This window comes from Mesoplodon bidens, assembly GCF_964165515.1.
Source record: "Mesoplodon bidens genome assembly, chromosome: 6".
Lineage (NCBI taxonomy): Eukaryota > Metazoa > Chordata > Mammalia > Artiodactyla > Ziphiidae > Mesoplodon > Mesoplodon bidens.
This window is the reverse complement of record NC_138162.1, coordinates 20,964,241-20,985,958: the sequence shown is the minus strand read 5'-3', so window position 1 is coordinate 20,985,958 and position 21,718 is coordinate 20,964,241. Positions and strand designations below refer to the sequence as shown.

The window sequence follows — 21,718 nt, the reverse complement described above, 5'->3', positions numbered from 1 at the left end:
TAAACCCACCAGGACTTCCTGAGTCCTGATGACATGATAGGATTCAGGTAAGAACTGGGGCCCTTGGCTGTGCCAGTAGCTTTTAATTAAACACAGCAGTAATTAATTAGCTAGTTAATTGATGTGTTACAGCCCTCTATCACAATTGAGTAGTGGTCATAGAGGTGTCACCCCAGGTGATGTGTATACGTAGGTTGCGAGATTCCTCAATTCTTTCACTCTTGTAGGTTTCGTTATGGACGTGCTGGGCATCTAAAGTTTGGTTACTTCCCTTATCCCTTCTCACCATCTCTGTAGGAGACTTGGGATCAGCCTTTTTGACACAAAATGTTTCTCACCCACAGGACTTTGAAGAACCTACTTAAGTGAAAAAAATCTTTCTTTTTTTTTTTTCTTTCAGGAAAAATGCAAAGCTGAGGAAGCCCTTAGTGACCTCAGACTTCAGCGTGAAACAGAAGTGGGAGATCTACGGTGACAATAAAGAAACTCAGAAAGGTAGGTATGTGGCAGCTGGACTTTGAGGGATACTTTCAGTATCTCAGTGTGTCTAAATTATTAGCAACTAAAAATATATGGAATCATATTGAAGCAACAGATGGATCAGATTTCAGAATCAAATTGGACTCCTTGGCAAAAAAAAATTTTTTTTAACGCCCCTAATTTCTTTTTCTGTTTCTAAGGGCAGCTTATCTTTTGCATAGATCTAATAAATATTTCTGATCCCCTGAACACTTGTCCATCAAACCTCAGTTTTCTTTCCTTGGTCTTTACCAACCAAGGGCCCTCAAGTCCCGGGTCTGCTTATGACAGTAGGGAAATGGTCTTTCCTTGTCATGCAGCCCTACACCCAGCTTACTACAAGGTACATGTATTCAGTGAATGTTTATTAAATGAAATGAATATTTCTCTTCTCTGTGGAAAGTTCCAGATCTAGAGGATCCCTGATGAGCAAGAAGTGGGAGAGAACCTGCTGAAGTGAAAGCAAAGGTGTGATTGGTTTTGGCCTTTGCTCTATTTGGTTTCTAATGAGTAGGGTCTGTTTCACTCTGCTGTGCTGGTAGATGTTTAATAACAACAGGCTCTGGAGAGGGGAGGAAGGGAAGGAGGGATTTGTAGCATTTGACCATTTCCATGGTATAAATACTCCTGCCGTTACCGATTTCAAGCTCCCAAGTCAACATCACTGAATACAGAGTTTGGGAAGAGATGCTTAAAATAAATAGCCTCTCACCTGCTGGTACCCATTGTCTCCAGCACAGTACTGGATTCACTTCCTGCATGTGGATGGTCTCCATAACTAATGGAATTATCTTAGCTAAAATGAAAATGGGTGCTTAAAAAATAATCATCCATGAAAGTGGCATTGTGGGCACATCACTTTGCTTTTCTGATTGTTCATGTGATAACCTTTAATGCTCCTTCCAGTATTTATACTGAATGAGATAGACAATTAACTGCATTTTGTGTGTTATTGCTATTTAAACCTCTGGAATTATTAAGAATTCTCCCCATATCCTTCTTGGAAAATTATTATCAATGTCAACCTTATATCTGATTTCCACAGGTCATTAGACCATACATACTAAGCTTTTATTACAGAATTTGAATGGACCAATCCTTTGCCTTATGCTAGAGTCACAGATTCTCCTAGCCACTGTCTTTACTTATTTCCATGTCATCCCAAATCTTTAGACTAAGAGGATGTTTGCAAAAGGAGACAGAGTTTCTTGCCCTGATACAGCATATGATGAAGACCAAACAGGCCCTGAACAGTGAGAGTCAGTAGTGACGAGACCTGAGTCCTTATCAAGACCTGCCAATTTCTGCCTGTAATACATTGGACAATTGACTTCCTCATTTTGATCATTAGCTTCTCATCTGTAAATGGGGATTAATAATAAACTGTCCTGTCTAACCCTAATAACTAACATTTTATTGACTTTGTAGTTATGAAGCTCTTTTTCATAATTAAAAAAAATTCAATTCTCAAACTTTCTCTGAGGAAAGTGCAAATTCCCCACTTTTATGGATGGGAACAATGAGTTCCAGGTTTAATAACTTGTTCAAAGTCACTCAGCTAATAAGCAATGGGTTGTCTTTCTGTCTTTACACAGGTGGTGCTTTCATGTTTATACCAGACTTCCTGCCTGCCTCCTAGGGTTGTCCTGTAAGAGAGTAGGAGATGATTTATGGGAGAGCATGTTAAAGGCTGTAAAGAACTATACAGAAGTTTACCAATTTAGTATAATTGTCAACACCTTATGCCACTGGTTCTGAGAAACTCATTTCTTTCTCTCCAGTCATTATTCCTATGCCACTCAAAAGAGAAGGTTCCCAGCTTTGTGGTCAGATGAATCCCCTTTATGTACGGCCACTTCTGAGTTTTGCTACCTCTTAATTGGTTTTGTGTTTGATTCATGACTTTCTTGTAAAGTTGCTTATTTCTCTTGGATTCTCTGGTTGAGTTTTTGGTTTCTTGTAAAAAGAAACTCTGCCATCTTCATGATATCACTGATACCTTGCAACTTATTCTTTGCAGTGCATGGAATTTGTTTTTTTTCTCCTTGAAAGTACTAATTTTGGAGTCCAGGAAATTTCTATTCTTATTGGACTGATTGCTTTTTAAACTTGCTACCCAGGTGTCATCTTGGAATTTCAGATCATTTTAGGTAGCTGATGTAGCAAGTAGATCTGTTTACCTCAAGGCATCTCCTCTGAAAGATGGTCTTCCTTGGAGCTCTGTGTGTGAAGCTGGCTGTCAGACAGGGGACCCCGATTACTAGGTGCATGGGGTATGGATGTTTAGAGAGAAGTCTTAGCTTTCCTTCTGGGAATGATTCAGTTATTTTTAAAAAGACAAACCCTGTCTTGTTGCATTTGGAATCAGCTCTGGCTTATCTGCTCTTCTTTCCTAGAGTAAGAGCAGCTATGGGCTTGAGAGGCAGTGTACCTTAGTATACAATTTTAATCTCTATTTTCAGCCCCCCTTCTCACTCTCTGGGGTTCTGCATGACTAGCTGTCTCTTCTTTGTTCTACAGTTGGACCTTCAACACACATTTTCTGGACCTCCTTTCCCCCAACTCTCTTCCCTTTGTCAGCACATTACCATCCAGTTTCCTTTTTCCAGCAATGTGTTTAAATCACTTTACTGCTGATGGGCCCCTCTTCCATTCTTTTAACTTTTTTTTAAAATAGATCTTTATTGGAGTATAATTGCTTCACAGTACTGTGTTAGTTTCTGTTGTACACCAAAGTGAATCAGCCATATGCATACATATGTCCCCATATTCCCTCCCTTTTGAGCCTCCCTCCCACCCTCCCTATCCCACCCCTCTAGGTCATCACAGAGCATCGAGCTGATCTCCCTGTGCTGTGCTGCTGCTTCCCACTAGCTAACTATTTTACATTCAGTAGTGTATATATGTCCATGCCACTCTCTCACTTCGCCCCAGCTTCCCCTTCCCACACCATGTCTTTTAACTTTTATTGGCTTATTTCCTTTGTAATTTCATATTAATGAGGTCTCAAAAGGGGAAGAAGACAAATTCATGTGTTCTGTCCACCATATTGAACTGCAAGACTCCAATGATTATTTTCTTCCTTCCTTTTTGTTTTTAAGAAACAATTAAACTTAAAAGCTTTTGCACAGCAAAGGAAACCATAAACAAAATGAAAAGACAACTTACTGAATGGGAGAAAACATTTGCAAATAGTATGACTCATAAAGGGTTAATATCCAACATATATAAACATCTCATATAACTCAACATCAAAAAAAAAAACCAAACAACCTGAGTAAAAAATGGGCAGAAGAACTGAATAGACATTTTTCCAAAGAGGAAATGTAGATGGTCAACAGGCCCATGAAAAGATGCTCAGCATTGGTAATCATCAGGGAAATGCAAATCAAAACCACAGTGAGATATCACCTGTCAGAATGGCTGTCATCAGAAAGACCACAAATAACAAATGTTGGTGAGGATGTAGAGAAAAGGGAACCCTCGTACACTGTTGGTGGGAATGTAAATTGGTGCAGCCATTCTGGAAAACTGTGTGGAGGTTTCTCAAAAGACTAAAACTACCATATGACCCAGCAATTCCACTCCTGGGTATATATCAGAAAAAAACAAAAACACTAATTTGAAAAGATACATGCACCCAATGTTCACAGCAGCATTACTTACAATTGCCAAGTATGGAAACAACGTAAGTGTCCATCAAAGAAGGAAGGATAAAGAAGATGTGGTCTATATATACAATGGAGTACTACTCAGCCATAAAAAAGAATAAAATTTTGCTATTTGCGGCAACATGGATGGACTTGGAGGGCATTATGCTAAGTGAAATAAGTCATACAGAGAAAGACAAATACTATATGATACCACTTATATGTGGAATCCAAAAAATACAACAAACTAGTGGGTATAACAAAAAAGAAGCAGACTCACAGATATAAAGAACAAACTAGTGGTTACCAGTGGGGAGAAGGAAGTGGGGAGGGGCAATATAGGGGTAGGAGATTAAAAGGTACAAACTATTAGGTATAAAATAAGCTATAAGGATATATTGTACAACATGGAGAATATGGCCAGTATTTTACAATAACTATAAATGGAGTATAACCTTTAAAAATTGTGAATCACTATATTGCATACCTGTCATTTATATAATATATATCAACTATACTTCAATACCAATTTTTTTAAAAAACTTAAAATCATCTTGTAAATTTAATTTTATTGCTTTTGTGGCCTTACTGGATTTTATCTTGTATATTTGTTTTAATTTCATCGTTTTTCTAAGAACTCTAGCAAAAATATAACTTATTTTATATTTTTGCATATTTAATTGTAATGAAAATACTCTTTGGGCAGATAGGAATAGTTTACTTTTATTTTATTTTATTATTTTTTTCATAATTTTATTTACTTATTTATTTTTGGCTATGTTGGGTCTTCGTTGCTGCGCACAGGCTTTCTCTAGTTGCGGCGAGCAGGGACCACTCTTCATTGCAGTGCGTGAGCTTCTCATTGCGGTGGCTTCTCTTGTCGTGGAGCATGGGCTGTAGGTGCTCAGGCTTCAGTAGCCGTGGCACACAGGCTCAGCAGTGGTGGCTCACAGGCTGTAGAGCGCAGACTCAGTAGCTGTGGCACACGGGCTTAGTTGCTCTGTGGCATGTGTGATCTTCCTGGACCAGGGCTCGAACCTGTGTCCCCTGCATTGGCAGGCGGACTCTTAACCACTGTGCCACCAGAGAAGCCCTTGTTTTTTCTTTTTTAACATCTTTATTGGAGTATAATTGCTTTACAATTTTGTGGTAGTTTCTGCTGTATAACAAAGTGAATCAGCTATATGTATACATTATCCCCATATCCCCTCCCTCTTGCGTCTCCCTCCCACCCTCCCTATCACCCCTCTAGGTGGTCACAAAGCACCGAGCTGATCTCCCTGTGCTATGCAGCTGCTTCCCACTAGCTATCTATTTGACATTTGGTAGTTTATATAAGTCAGTGCTACTCTCTCACTTAATCCCAGCTTCCCCTTTCCCCTCCCCGTGTCCTCAAGTCCATTCTCTACTTCTGCGTCTTTATTCCTGCCACATCTTCTTTACCCATTCATTTGTGTTTTTGTTTGTTTGTTTGTTTGTTTTTATTAGTTTCTGCTTTATAACAAAGTGAATCAGTCATACATATACATCTGTTCCCACATCCCCCATTCATTTGTTGATGGACACTTAGGTTGCTTCCATGTCCTGGCTATTGTAAATAGTGCTGCAATGAACATTGTGGTACATGTCTCTTTTTGAATTATGGTTTTCTCAGGGTATGTGCCCAGTAGTGGGATTGCTGGATCGTATGGTAGTTCTATTTTTAGTTTTTTAAGGAACCTCCATACTATTCTCCATAGTGGCTGTATCAATTTACATTCCCACCAACAGTGCAAGAAGGTTCCCTTTTCTCCACACCCTCTCCAGCATGTATTGTTCGTAGATTTTTTGATGATGGCCACAGGGTGACACATTTCTAATTACCTGTCATTTCTCACCATGTTGATTAGATATGTGACTCCCAGAAAAATTCAGTTGGCCTTTATTTCGTCTTGTGCAACCTGAGAGAATGTATTCTTCCTGTGTCAGTTCTTCAAGTATTTGAAGAGCGAAACCATTACAGCTTAAGCCGAGTGCACTGACCTGAATGTTTTAAGTCTCACGTCATCAGTTGCCTTTCTCATCCAGGTTCTTGGCATCCCCCTTTTTAAAAAAATTATTTAATTAATTAATTTATTTATGGCTGTTTTGGGTCTTTGTTGCTGCACGTGGGCTTTCTCTAGTTGCAGCGAGCGGGGGGCTACTCTTTGTTGCGGTGCGCAGGCTTCTCATTGTGGTGGCTTCTCTTGTTGCAGAGAATGGGCTCTAGGCACATGGGCTTCAGTAGTTGTGGCATGTGGGCTCAGTAGTTGTGGCTCGTGGGCTCCAAAACGCAGGCTCAGTAGTTGTGGTGAACGGGCTTAGTTGCTTTGTGGCATGTGGGATCTTCCTGGACCAGGGTTCGAACCCATGTCCCCTGCATTGGCAGGTGGATTCTTAACCACTGAGCCACCAGGGAAGCCCTTGGCATCCCTTTTCAGTAGAGATATTATCCAGAAATGGATACGCTGTTCAGAATATTGTCTGACTACATTAGAGTAGAAAGGTTCACATGTTCTGTATACATTTTCTTAATACAACTTGAGATTGCATTTGCATCCTGGGCGTTCTAATTCCTTTTGTATCAGGAAATAAAGATGGTGATTTTTAGAAGATAGCTTCATTTATTAAACGTTTCATTTAAATGTCTTTATCTTAATTGATTGTTGCATAGAATGAACTGATATTGCTCTGAGGATTTTATTTCCCCTGATGCTTAATCATGGAATACATTGTGGCTCTTGGGAAGAATGAGATTATCAGTCTTCTTGATTCTATTGCTGTCTGATTCCACTGCTGTGTCATCTTGAGTATCGCCAGCCCTTAGGTAGCGGTCCTCTCCTTTGTCACCCGGTCATCCCACTCTCCCTACATGGGTGAGGACTGCGACTTGCTGGCCCTTTGTGATCCCATGCAGAGGATGAATTGTGATGTTGACAGCCTGCCTGAGAACAGCTTGTCTACCCTGAAAGATTCCGAGTATGACTCGGAGGTGGAGTACAAGCACCAGAGGAGATTCTGGAGGTTGCACAGCTTGCAGGAGAGCTTTGGGGGTGATACTTCAGACACAGATGTGAGCCCCGAAATCACTGCTCTCCTAGGCCTGATCTTCAGTAGAAATACATATATCACCCTATTTGACCTTTATCTGTCATGGGCATTGTTTTAAAGGTCATACATGTGAAACATAGGAGAATGTTTTTCTCTACTGAGTTGGGGAAAACTCTCACAGGTTTCCTTTTGAGGCCACTTTGTTCCATAACAGCGTTGACTGTAGATTCAGGTGCATATTTTTCTTCTTTTTACTTCATGATGTATACGTGTAATAAAAGACTTTGCTTTATAATGGCTGACTTTTTAATAAAAAACAGGTTCCTGATATAAGGGATGAAGGTGGCTCAGAAGGTGACTTCCATCCTGGGTTAGAAGCCCGAGGGGTCTGCTAGTGAAGGCCACGTCATTATTAGCTCCTCAGGAAAGCCCATCTCGGCCCTTTCACCACAGGCAGGTGGCTTCCGGGGCACTTTCATTCATGAACACTTCATTTTTGTGCCATATAACTTACTAGGAAGAAAGCTGGCACTACTTTTGTCATCCACTGTGGCTTTCTTTCCCTAGACGGACATGGTGGATGGTAACCATAAATCCTATGGCTTGCAGAAGCCTTACAAGATTGTGCTGTCCGGGTATGCTGCAGTGGGGAAGCCAAGTTTCCTTATGAGACTTTGCAAGGATGAATTTTGAGGAAGTACAAGTGCCACCCTGGGTATGGTTCCTTTTTCAGTGGATAATGGGAAAAAGACCTTCTTTAGCTTGATTCTGTTTTCTTTAGGGATTATATACACAGATACATGGATCTCTCCCTTTCTCTCTCTCTGTACAATACATATATATATAGGTAGCTGTGTGTGTGTGTCCTTTGTAGAATAGTCCTCCTCTGTTTTGGCTAAGGCCTAAATTTGGGAGAGGAAGACTAACCAAGGACTTAGGTATTTACTTACCCAGTGAAATCAACCAAACCAAGTTTAGAGCCAGAAATGACAGATTCATTTATGCAGCAAGCATTTCCTGAGTCCTGCTGTGAGTCACATACTGTTGTAGGACTACAGGCACGCAATAAACAAGATCGACAAAGTCCCAGCCTGAAAGGAACTTACATCCAAAGGAAGGAAATGGATGAAAAGCAATTTGAAAAAATGAGGTTTGGGAGAGGTGCACTTTTACACAGGGTGCCCAGGGAAAGCCTTTCTGATCAGGTGTCATTGGATGTTGATAAAGTGATCTTACTGATGGCCTTTTTGCCATTATGTTCAAAATCATGGCTGGGTGTATGTTCCCTCCCCTCCTTCACAACAGAATATATGAATAATACCTCTCAGAACAAGGCAAAAGTAGTGTCATGGTTTCTCAAAATTGCATAATAATCAGAAAAAGGACTTGAAAATATGCAAATTATCATTTATTTTTCTCCATCTAAAGAGTTATTATTTTGATAACCAGGAACGTTAGAACAGATTGACTACCCTCTTCACAATGGGTGTCTTTTTTTTTTTTAACATCTTTATGGAGTATAATTGCTTTACAATGGTGTGTTAGTTTCTGCTTTATAACAAAGTGAATCAGCTATACATATACATATATCCCCATATCTCCTCCCTCTTGCGTCTCCCTCCCACCCTCCCTAACCCACCCCTCTAGGTGGTCACAAAGCACCGAGCTGATCTCCCTGTGCTGTGTGGCTGCTTCCCACTAGCTATCTGTTTTACATTTGGTAGTGTATATATGTCCATGCCACTCTCTTCATCCCAGCTTACCCTTCCCGCTCCCCATGTCCTCAAGTCCATTCTCTACGTCTGCGTCTTTATTCCTGTCCTGCCCCTAGGTTCTTCAGAACCTTTTTTTTTTTTTTTTTTTTTTTTTTAGATTCCGTATATATGTGTTAGCATACGGTATTTGTTTTTCCTCTTTCTGACTTACTTCACTCTGTATGACAGACCCTGGGTCCATCCACCTCACTACAAATAACTCAATTTCGTTTCTTTTTATGGCTGAGTAATAGTCCATCGTATATATGTGCCACATCTTCTTTATCCATTCATCTGTCGATGGACACTTAGGTTGCTTCCATATCCTGGCTATTGTAAATAGAGCTGCAATGAACATTGTGGTACGTGACTCTTTTTCAGTTATGGATTTCTCAGGGTATATGCCCAGTAGTGGAATTGTTGAGTCGTATGGTAGTTCTACTTTTAGTTTTTTAAGGAACCTCCATACTGTTCTCCATAGTGGCTGTATCAATTTACATTCCCACCAACAGTGCAAGAGGGTTCCCTTTTCTCCACACCCTCTCCAGCATTTATTGTCTCTAGACTTTTTGATGATGGCCATTCTGACCCATGTGAGGTGAAACCTCATTGTAGTTTTGATTTGCATTTCTCTAATGATTAGTGATGTTGAGCATCCTTTCATGTGTTTATTGGCAATCTGTATATCTTCTTTGGAGAAATGTCTATGTCTTCTGCCCATTTTTGGATTGGGTTGTTTGTTTTTTTCATATTGAGCTGCATGAGCTGCTTGTAAATTTTGGAGATGAATCCTTTGTCAGTTGCTTCATTTGCAAATATTTTCTCCCATTCTGAGGGCTGTCTTTTCGTATTGTTTATGTTTTCCTTTGCTGTGCAAAAGCTTTTAAGTTTCATTAGGTCCCATTTGTTTATTTTTGTTTTTATTTCCATTTCTCTAGGAGGTGGGTCAAAAAGGATCTTGCTGTGATTTATGTCATTGAGTGTTCTGCCTTGTTTTCCTCTAAGAGTTTGATAGTGTCTGGCCTGACATTTAGGTCTTTAATCCATTTTGAGTTTATTTTTGTGTATGCTGTTAGGGAGTGTTCTAGTTTCATTCTTTTACATGGAGCTGTCCAGTTTTCCCAGCACCACTTATTGAAGAGGCTGTCTTTTCTCCATTGTATATTCTTGCCTCCTTTATAAAAATAAGGCGACCATATGTGTGTGGGTTTATCTCTGGGCTTTCTATCCTGTTCCATTGATCTGTATTTCTGTTTTTGTGCCAGTACCATACTGTCTTGATTGCTGTAGCTTTGTAGTATAGTCTGAAGTCCAGGAGCCTGATTCCTCCAGGTCCGTTTTTCTTTCTCAAGATTGCTTTGGCTATTCGGGGTCTTTTTTGTTTCCATACAGATTGTGAAATTTTTTCTAGTTCTGTGAAATATGCCATTAGTAGTTTGATAAGAAATTGCATTGCACCTGTAGGTTGCTTTGGGTGGTATAGTCATTTTCACAATGTTGATTCTTCCAATCCAAGAGTATGGTATATCTCTCCACCTGTTGGTATCATCTTTAATTTCTTTCATCAGTGTCTTACAGTTTTCTGCATACAGGTCTTTTGTCTCCTTACGTAAGTTTATTCCTAGGTATTTTATTCTTTTTGTTGCAGTGGTAAATGGGAGTGTCCCTTAATTTCTCTTTCAGATTTTTCATCATTAGTGTATAGGAATGCAAGAGATTTCTGTGCATTAATTTTGTATCCTGCTACTTTACCAAATTCATTGATTAGCTCTAGTAGTTTTCTGGTATAGCATCTTTAGGATTCTCTATGTGTTGTATCATGTCATCTGCAAACAGTGACAGCTTTACTTCTTCTTTTCCAATTTGCATTCCTTTTATTTCTTTTTCTTCTCTGATTTCTGTGGCAAAACTTCCAAAACTATGTTGAATAAGAGTGGTGAGAGTGGGCAACATTGTCTTGTTCCTGATCTTAGAGTTTTAGTTTTTCACCATTGAGAATGATGTTGGCTGTGGGTTTGTCATATATGGCCTTTATTATGTTGAGGTGGGTTCCCCCTGTGCCTACTTTCTGGAGAGTTTTTATCATAAATGGGTGTTGAATTCTGTCGAAAGCTTTTTCTGCATCTATTGAGGTGATCATATGGTTTTTCTCCTTCAATTTGTTAACATGGTTTATCACAATGATTGATTTGCGTATATTGAAGAATCCTTGCATTCGTGGGATAAACCCCACTTGATCATGGTGTATGATCCTTTTATTGTGCTGTTGGATTCTGTTTGCTAGTATTTTGTTGAGGATTTTTGCATCTATGTTCATCAGTGATATTGGCCTGTAGTTTTCTTTCTTTGTGACATCTTTGTCTGGTTTTGGTATCAGGGTGATGGTGGCCTCGTAGAATGAGTTTGGGAGTGTTCCTCCCTCTGCTATATTTTGGAAGAGTTTGAGAAGGATAGGTGTTAGCTCTTCTCTAAATGTTTGATAGAATTCGCCTGTGAAGCCACCTGGTCCTGGGCTTTTGTTTGTTGGAAGATTTTTTTTTTTTTTTGCGGTACGTGGGCCTCTCACTGTTGCGGCCTCTCCCGTTGCGGAGCACAGGCTCCGGACGCGCCGGCTCAGTGGCCGTGGCTCACGGGCCCAGCCGCTCCGCGGCATGTGGGATCTTCCCAGACCGGGGCACGAACCCACGTCCCCTGCGTCGGCAGGCGGACTCCCAACCACTGCGCCACCAGGGAAGCCCTGTTGGAAGATTTTTAATCACAGTTTCAATTTCAGTGCTTGTGATTGGTCTGTTTATATTTTCTGTTTCTTCCTGGTTCAGTCTCAGAAGGTTGTGCATTTCTAAGAATTTGTCTATTTCTTCCAGGTTGTCCATTTTATTGGCATAAAGTTGCTTGTAGTAATCTCTCATGATCCTTTGTATATCTGCAGTGTTACTTCTCCTTTTTCATTTGTAATTTTTTTTGAATTTTATTTTATTTATTTTTTTATACAGCAGTTTCTTATTAGTTATCTGTTTTTTACATATTAGTGTATATATGTCAATCCCAGTCTCCCAATTCATCATTTATGATTTCTTTCCTTCTGGTAACTTTGGGGATTTTTTGTTCTTCTTTCTCTAATTGCTTTAGGTGTAAGGTTAGGTTGTTTATTTGAGTTGTTTCTTGTTTCTTGAGGTAAGATTGTATCGCTGTAAACTTCCCTTTAGGACTGCTTTTGCTGCATCCCATAGTTTTTAGGTCGTTGTGTTTACATTGTCATTTGTTTCTAGGTATTTTTTGATTTCCTCTTGATTTCTTCAGTGATCTCTTGGTTATTTAGTAATGTATTGTTTAGCCTCCATGTGTTTGTATCTTTTACAGATTTTTCCCTGTAATTGATATCTACTCTCATAGTGTTGTGGTTGGAAGAGAGACTTGATACAATTTCAATTTTCTTAAATTTACCAAGGCTTGATTTGTGACCCAAGATATGATCTATCCTGGAGCGTGTTCTATGAGCACTTGAGAAGAAAGTGTATTCTGTTGTTTGTGGATGGAATGTCCAGTAAATATCAATTAAGTCCATCTTGTTTAATGTATCATTTAAAGCTTGTGTTTAATTATTTATTTCCTGTTTGGATGATCTGTCCATTGGTGAAAGTGGGGTGTTAAAGTCCCCTACTATGATTGTGTTACTGTCGATTTCCCCTTTTATGGCTGTTAGCATTTGCCTTATGTATTGAGGTGCTCCTATGTTGGGTGCATAAATATTTACAATTGTTATATCTTCTTCTTGGATTGATCCCTTGATCATTATGTAGTGTCCTTCTCTGTCTCTTGTAATAGTCTTTATTTTAAAGTCTATTTTGTCTGATATGAGAATTGCTACTCCAGCTTTCTTTTGATTTCCATTTGCATGGAATATCTTTTTCTATCCCCTCACTTTCAGTTTGTATGTGTCCCTAGGTCTGAAGTGGGTCTCTTGTAGACAGCATATATATGGGTCTTGTTTTTGTATCCATTCAGCCAGTCTATGTCTTTTGGTGAGAGCATTTAATCCATTTACATTTAAGGTAGTTATTGATATGTATGTTCCTTTTACCATTTTCTTCATTGATTTGGGTTTGTTATTGTAGGTCTTTTCTTTCTCTTGTGTCTCCTGCCTAGAAGTTGCTTTAGTACTTGTTTTAAAGCTGGTTTGGTGGTGCTGAATTCTCTTAGTCTTTGCTTGTCTGTATTTTAATTTCTCCGTTGAATCTAAATGAGATCCTTGCTGGGTAGAGTAATCTTGGTTGTAGGTTTTTCCCTTTCATCACTTTAAATATGTCCTGCCACTCTCTTCTGGCTTGCAGAGTTTCTGCTGAAAGATCGGCTGTTAACCTTATGGGGATTCCCTTGTATGTTATTTGTTGCTTTTCCCTTGCTGCTTTTAGTATTTTTTTTTTGTATTTAATTTTTAATAGTTTGATTGATATGTGTCTTAGAGTGTTTCTCCTTGGATTTATCCTGTATGGAACTCTCTGTGCTTCCTGGACTTGATTGACTATTTCCTTTCCCGTATTAGGGAAGTTTTCAACTATAATCTCTTCAAATATTTTCTCAGTCCCTTTCTTTTTTTCTTCTTCTTCTGGGACCCCTATAATTTGAATGTTGGTGCATTTAATGTTGTCCCAGAGGTCTCTGAGACTATCCTGAATTCTTTTCATTCTTTTTCCTTCTTTCTCCTCTCTGGTAGTCATTTCCACTATTTTAACTTCCAGATCACTTATCCATTCTTCTGCCTCAGTTATTCTGCTATTGATTCCTTCTAGAGAGTTTTTAATTTATTTATTGTGTTGTTCATCATTGTTTGTTTGCTCTTTAGTTCTTCTAGGTCTTTGTTAGATGTTTCTTGTCTTTTTTCCATTCTATTTCCAAGATTTTGGGTCATCTTTACTATCAGTACTCTGAATTATTTTTCAGGTAGACTGCCTATTTCCTCTTCATTTGTTTGGTCTGGTGGGTGTTTACCTTGCTACTTCATCTGCTATGTGTTTCTCTGTCTTCTCATTTTGCTTAACTTACTGTGTTTGGGGTCTCCTTTTTGCAGGCTGCAGGTTTGCAGTTCCCGTTGTTTTTGGTGTCTGCCCCCAGTGGCTAAGGTTGTTTCAGTGGGTTGTGTAGGCCTCCTTGTGGAGGAGACTAGTGTCTGTGTTCTGGTGGATGAGGCTGGATCTTGTCTTTCCAGTGGGTAGGACCGCATCTGGTTTTGTGTTTTGGGGTGTCTGTGACCTTATTATGATTTTATGGAGCCTCTCTGCTAATCGGTGGGGTTGTGTTCCTGTCTTGCTAGTTGTTTGGCATATGGTGTCCAGCACTGTAGCTTGCTGGTCTTTGAGTGGACCTGGGTCTTAGCTTTGAGATAGAGATCTCTGGGAGAGCTTTTGCCGTTTGATATTACGTGGAGCCAGGAGGTCCCTGGTGGACCCATGTCCTGAACTCAGCTGTCCCACCTCAGAGGCCCAGCCCTCACACCCGGCCGGAGCACCAAGATCCTGTCAGCCACCCGGCTCGGTCAGCCATTCTGTCACGGAGTTGCCTGAAGCCTGGGCATCCTGTTGGGGGCTCCTCTCCTCAGGTCCCGGAGACACCTGAGGGGCGGCCTCCTGTCAGGGGCTTGCAGGTCAGTTGCAGTCGCCTGAGGTCCGGGCTCGGGTGTGAGTCATGTGGGGCGTTGGGTGCTCGCGTTCTCTGCTCCTGCGCGCAGCATCGGAGGGTTTGGCTGGCGTCTGAGCAGGTTACGGCTTCTATCCAGGTTTACATCTGGGCCCCATGTTTACGACTGGGGGAGTTTACATCTGAGGGTTTACTTCTGGAACCCAGTTTACATCTGGGCCCGGTTTACCACTTGGGAGGTTTACCCAGTGGGTGTCTTTGTAAATTTGTGGTTCTCTGTTATACCCTTCAAGATAACAAATTTGAAAGTTCACTTCAGTTTGATTCATAAAAATACCACAATATTTGGTTCGGTTGCTAGAGAGCATACTATATATACATACACAGAGTATACCTGCATATATACATATATACATAGGCATATTTATGTGCATGTACACACACAGATATAACTGAGTCCATCTAATTACATGGGCAAATAGAACATAGACTTTCCTTTTGTCCGTAGATCAAATCCTTCCCCAATCAGCCAACCTGCGGATGTGCATCTGTGCACATGTCTGTGGTCTGACTTATAATTAGTTTGTGAAGGTTACTCTTCTTGAAGGCCAGGTTCATTTCTCTCTACCTCGCTGAACTTTGGCTTACTGGCCCTTGTCTCATCCAAATAGGGCTTGAAAGTAAAAACCGATGGAATTATTTACATCGTGTTCTCCATGTCCTCTTATTTTTTTTTCAGAAGTTGATTTTCAAATGAAAACTCTCTTCGTAGATGGAGAGCTAACAGCCCTGCAGCACTGGGATACAGCTGGGCAGGAGAGGCAAGTGCTTTCCATAATGCTTTGAATTCTGCTGAGGTTTGCACAGACAAGCCATTTAAAAAATATGTGTGGTTGACATGGCCCTATTTAAGGTCCTGTAAAGTGCTGCGCCTGGTTTAGAGTTAGGACATGTGGGTGGAGGTGTGCTCTTCCTCTGGTGAGCGCCCCGTACCCTGTGTGTGTGCCCTGTGGTGTTGCACGTGGGTAGTTCTTCTCCCACCCACCCACAGTATTCCCTACCCACCACCCCCAAAATAAGTTTTCTCTGATGTGCCTCTTCTTCCATCCTTCTCTTACGTCCACTTGGGATCTGGTAGCTTGCTGCTGAGGCTGAAATTTTTAGAACTTATGCTCTCAAGCTATGCTCTGAGGCTTGTAGACATTCTTGGGATTGTTTGGTGGAGAAAATGATTTGCTTTTCTAAATCAGCAGCCCAGATTCTTATGCTGTTACCGTTCACCAAGTCATTCTAGGCCTCGGGGATGGCTATTTCACAGTAATAGGCTGCTATTAGATTCTTCTCAATTGGGGGTTATTTTAGAAGATGAGAAGAAAGTGAGCATCAAAGAGATGAAGAATGAGGCAGCCCCAAACTGACTGACTGATTAGAGCCGTTACTTACCTGCTTTTCTCTCTTCCAGATCCAGAAGTATTGCTAAATCTTACTTCAGAAGAGCAGATGGTGTTTTGCTGCTGTGTGATGTTACATGTGAGAAAAGCTTTCTCAATGTACGAGAATGGGAAGATACGGTTGAGGTAAGAAGTGAAAACAGAGAAACAAAAAAGTTACACAGGAGAGCCACAGGCTGTCTTGGAAAATGCACTTTCTCTTCTTTGTCAAAACGAACTTGATTAGAAGCCACTGATCCAGGTCATCAGGAAGAACTGGATGTGAGATGTGGGGTTCCCAGTGGCATCTGGCAGTACTGGTCTCTTCTTTAGTAGCTGGGCAAGTTCCCACAGAGCCAAGGACACTACTAAAGTGAGCTTCTGGGGAAACAAGATAACTTCTGTGTTTTCTTATAGATAAAATCAGAACCCCATGGGCAGCGAATGAAAATTCAGGCAGCCCAAGAAGGGGCAGCAGCTCTCACAAACAAGGGGATGATGGGGCTGGGTGTGTAGTGTGATTGGAGGTATAATAGGGCCGCCATGTGTGCTAGAGGCATAGGTGAGATACCACCTGGGTGTGAGCTTGTGCCAGGTCCACATTCTATAGCATAGAGAACTGTGTTCTCGACCTTATTCTTTCTGGTAGTGATCTGGGTGATTTACACATCTCAAAGTACCACTGAAATAACCAGTTGGTATTTTAAACATGTGTGGTAACTGTCTGTGCTTTGTTTTGCTCCAGTAAGATGGTGTCTTTCATCTGAGGAGCTTTCATATCCTTTGGTTTCATGGTAAATACTATTTTTTTTTTTTTAAAGAAGATGCTGGGGGTAGGAGTTTATTTATTTATTTATTTATTTATTTATTTATTTTTGCTGTGTTGGGTCTTCGTTTCTGTGCGAGGGCTTTCTCTAGTTGTGGCAAGCGGGGGCCACTCTTCATTGCAGTGCGCGGGCCTCTCACTATCGCGGCCTCTCTTGTTGTGGAGCACAGGCTCCAGACGCGCAGGCTCAGTAGTTGTGGCTCACGGGCCTAGTTGCTCCGCGGCATGTGGGATCCTCCCAGCCCAGGGCTCGAACCCGTGTCCCCTGCATTAGCAGGCAGATTCTCAACCACTGCGCCACCAGGGAAGCCCCATAGTAAATACTTTTTCAAGTAGGAAATGATTTTGACCACAGTTAGTGTGCTACCTACAGTCATTAATAACCATGACACTGCAGTTCAAGCCATGGTTTAGCACGCTCTCCTGGAGAAAAACAAAACAAAACTGGTGGCTAATACAATTTTTCAAGTAAGTCTATTATCTATAATTTTTAACAGGCTTTAAGTGCAGTGGTGGCTGAACAGAGAACTGATTGCTGTCTGATCTCAGGTTAGCCTCTAGATTCTTCAGTTGGGCCTATTTCATACCCTGTAAATCACCAGAATGAGTGTTTTCTTTCTAACTAGAGAAGTGATTTAAGAAATGACTGGTTGAAATTGCAATAAGACCTAGACAATGATAAATAAACATGCATTTTGTTCAACTGAAATATCATGACTTAAAATTATTATGAACACAATGAAAGCATGTTGACATTTATGTAGTATTTTATTTCACAAAATTTCCCACATGTTATATTCACCTCTGTAACATATCTGAGAAAGGAAGTAAGAAATGTAATGTTATTCTCACTTTTTACGAGAAACCTAAGGCATAGAAAGTGTATGACACTGGTTTTTGGTTATTTAGGGGTTAGGAGTAGAAGGGGAAATGAGACCTCCTGATTCAACATTGGTTGCTCCTTTGATTAAGCACCAGAGTGTGCAGCAAATTAAGAAAAAAAAAATCTTTTGATGTCAAGAAAGGATCTCCAAGGTAGTTAGTGCGTAGAGGAGAGGCATCTACTCAAGGGAACAGATGACCTCCCTGGGATAGACCAGTGAGTTTGGAGAATCTGGTGAGAATGGATAATCCCAGCTCACTCATACCTACAGATATTTAAGATCTATAGCAAAACATTTTATTGTTGGAACTGTTGGATTTGGTCTTCATTTTAAGACTTTGGATTATATTCAAGAAAAGGAGGCACAAAAGGCAGGGTCGGCCATAGGGTTGAAATAGCCCTTAGTGACCAGCTGTGGCCCGTGCCAGGGGCCCCATGGCCATAATTTGCTAAATAAGCACCTACATATGATAAGTGACCTTTTTAGCTATTCGTGTTACCTTTCGTATGGTCTAAAAAGGAAGAAAACTGTATTCAAGATGAATTCTTGAATTTGATATGTAGAAAAAATTAGATGCCACTTGGCATTTGACTTTTCACTTATCACAATGAACCTTTGCCATGGCTTACCTTTTCTAATTTGAGGAAATTGTATTGGGATGATTTATATGGCCACTATAAATATGGGTAGAAACTAATGCTGAGATCGTTGGGATAAGCCAGAGGGTTGAGAAGCAGTAGAATGTCAGTGGTGAATGGACCCTCTGAATTAATAATTAATACACTTCGATTGAAAACCACTGGGTTACAAAATCTTATAATAAAATGAAGACCATTTACTTACCTGTCATAAGTCATTTATTGTTTGAATATTTACAATATTCAAACAATATTGGTCTCTTTTACACATTCAAAAATATTTTTGAAATACCTGCTTTGTGTGTGTACTGGGCTAGTGCTTGCAATATATCCATTAGTAAAACACAGAGCCCTACCCTTATGGAGCTTGTGCTCCAGTGGGGGAGGCATAATACACAACAAACTTAAGTAAAATAAGTAGAATGATAGAAAGTGATAAATGTTATGAAAACAAAAAGAGGGCTGGATGATTGGCCTTACGGTGAGGCAGGGGGCTGCAGGTAGTGTGGTCAGGGTAGCCACTCCAGAAGGTGATATTTGAGTCAGGACTTGAAGGAGGTGCCAGTATGTTCCTGGATGACTTTGGGAAGTCATTTAGATGCTCAGACCCTTGGCTTACTTAAGTGAATATATATATATATATATATATATATATATATATTTAAAGTAGTCCCTTTTTTTTAATTTTTAAAATTTATTTATTTATTTATTTATGGCTGCGTTGGGTCTTCGTTTCTGTGCTAGGGCTTTCTCTAGCTGTGGCAAGCTGGGGCCACTCCCCATCGCGGTGCGCGGGCCTCTCACTATCGCGGCCTCTCTTGTTGCGGAGCACAGGCTCCAGGCGCGCAGGCTCAGTAGCTGTGGCTCACAGGCCCAGTTGCTCCACGGCATGTGGGACCCCCCCACAGACCAGGGCTCGAACCCATCTCCCCTGCATCGGCAGGCAGATTCTCAACCACTGCACCACCAGGGAAGCCCTTAAGCGAATATTTGATTCATGGCTTCCACGTGATGCCCCCTTGGATCCTGAGCAGTTCCCCACTGAACTCAATTACTTAGCACCTTAATGGGTGGGGTGTCCAGTTTTAGGGAAGGCCTTTCATTTCCTTCTCCCCTTCGCTTTTACTTCACTCTGGTACGTTCAGTTGGAGGAAAATGGTCTGAAGAGAAAGGAAGTCGAATACAGTTTCCTTGTTCCTGAGGCTCATTTCTTGATGCTGTATCAGGTGTGGCGCCGAAGCGGATGAGCACCTGGATGTCTTTAGGCACCGCAAAGGGTCATTCCCCACGTCTCAGTCAGGGCTGCTGTCTCTCTTGTTCAGGATCCAGAGCAAGGGTTGTCTGGTTGTCCTCCCTTCTCATCCCGCCTGCTGAAGGGGGATGTGCCCTTGCTGATCCCTTCATTTTACAGGTAGGGAAGGTGAGGCAGAACCAGGAACAGACTTGCCTGACTTCACGCAGCCAGTGAGCAGCCACGTGGTGGGATTGGTGGGGTCTCAAGCTTAACCCTGCCTCTCACCACTTCCGCTGCGCTCGCCAGGTCTCCTGTGAGTGTCGGGGCTGTGTGACAGCGTGCTGTGCTGATCTGGGGACATTAATCCTAAGAGTCTGTTACTTTGAGTGATCGCTCAGTGACTGCTCGCAAGAAAAATGTTGACCTTTAGGGCCCTTGTATTTTGCTTTTGTTATAAACCAGAGAGCAGTGAGTGTGGAACTTTCAGACTCCATTTTTGTCCCATTGTAGTTGAGGGAATTCTTGTGTGTTTTATACCTGGGGTAATGAAGTTGATTTGTAATCACCACTGTTTGGAGTGAAAGTGGTGGAAAATTATGTGGGCACCACAGCCGAGTAGAGTTTTGCGGTCACGCCTCTTGAGTTTTATTGGTTTGTAGAGTGGCAAGGGTGATGGAATCAGTTTGGACCACCCTGGCCCTGGTCCTTACAAGGTCTTATTTAACCTCTCTGAATTTCAGTTTTCTCACCTGGCAATGGGAGAAAGTTTGGCTCCTTTTAGAGATCGTTTGTGGTTTGAAGATATTGTGTATACATCACGTGGCACATAAGGGGCATTTGGAAATGGTAGCTGTTGTCGTCATCATCCTCATAACTTGTCCAATGTGTGACGTGTGCACAGTTTTTTCCTTTTCCTCGTGGTAGGCTGCAGCCCATGAGAGCATTCCTATCGTGTTGGTAGGAAACAAGGCTGATCTTCATGACGCTGCTGAAGCAGAGGGACAAAAACATGTCCCAGGGTACCTTGGAGAAAAACTGGCCATGGTAAGAGTGAGAGTGGGTCCAACTGGAAGGGTTCTTCCACTTTTGTCAACCTTAGCTGAAGAGGTTGTTTGACGGACCTCCACTCAGTTTGATGGGTCTTCTGTCCTTATACAGGCAGAACTCCCAGTGCCCCCCATGCCTGTCTGCCCCATAACTGTTGGTAATTGCACCAAGAATTAAATCCCTTAGAGAGGTAAAAGCATCACGTGATCATTTCCCCCCACTGAGTGTCAGGGACAAAGAGGAGGCAAAATTATCCCGTCTTCCTCCTCACTCTTCCCCAGCTCCTGGAACCCTTCTCTAGTCCCGGAATTTGGGTAAAGGGAAAAGAATGGGTGTCCTATTTTGAAAACATGGGTTTGGTTGCAGAGGGTCCCTGTGCCAAGGGGCAGCAGGTGGTGCTGTGTGTCACCTGGGTGAAGGGGTGAAGGGAATTGGAAGACTTGTTCTTTTCTGTAAGGTTTGTATTCAGTTGGAATAGTGTAAAATTATTTTTGGTTATGCATTTGTATAGTGGTTGGACCCTGTTTCTGTCCAGATTGTTATTGTGGGTAATGTTTATTCTCTCGTTATTATCATTGTATCAGAAGGCTGCATGGCCCTCTTGCGACTTGTCTTACCCAAACAAGGACCCAGATGCTCCTTGGGTTAAATAAGAGGTTCTTACCATAACAGTCTGACCTGATGTTGCTATCGTTGCTGTCTGTCCTCAGCACCATGAAAGGACTGCTCTGTAGCATATACATGTTAACTTTAAAAAGAAGTTTCAAGCTCACTATTTTAAAAAAATATTATTTATTTATTTATTTGGCTGCATCGGGTCTTCGTTGTGGTACACGGGATCTTTAGTTGCAGCATGCAGGATCTTTTAGTTATGGCATGCGGGGTCTTTAGCTGTGACTTGCAAACTCTTAGTTGTGGCATGTGGGATCTAGTTCCCTGACCAGGGATCGAACCTGGACCCCCTGCATTGGGAGCTCGGAGTCTTAGCCACTGGACCACCAGGGAAGTCACAACCTCACTATTTTAAGTTGGA

General features: G+C 41.3%; 1 pseudogene across 1 annotated transcript in view; it reads left to right on the top strand.

Moving 5' to 3' along the window:
* Positions 1-21,718, top strand: part of LOC308619255 (ras and EF-hand domain-containing protein-like) — a 57,156-nt pseudogene that overhangs the window by 25,270 nt on the left and 10,168 nt on the right. The window contains exons 3-10 of the transcript in view: positions 401-471; positions 2,115-2,211; positions 7,015-7,260; positions 7,559-7,691; positions 7,806-7,953; positions 15,366-15,447; positions 16,089-16,203; positions 20,563-20,682. The product of the transcript in view is annotated as a ras and EF-hand domain-containing protein-like (transcript). The remainder of the gene's footprint in view (positions 1-400; positions 472-2,114; positions 2,212-7,014; positions 7,261-7,558; positions 7,692-7,805; positions 7,954-15,365; positions 15,448-16,088; positions 16,204-20,562; positions 20,683-21,718) is intronic.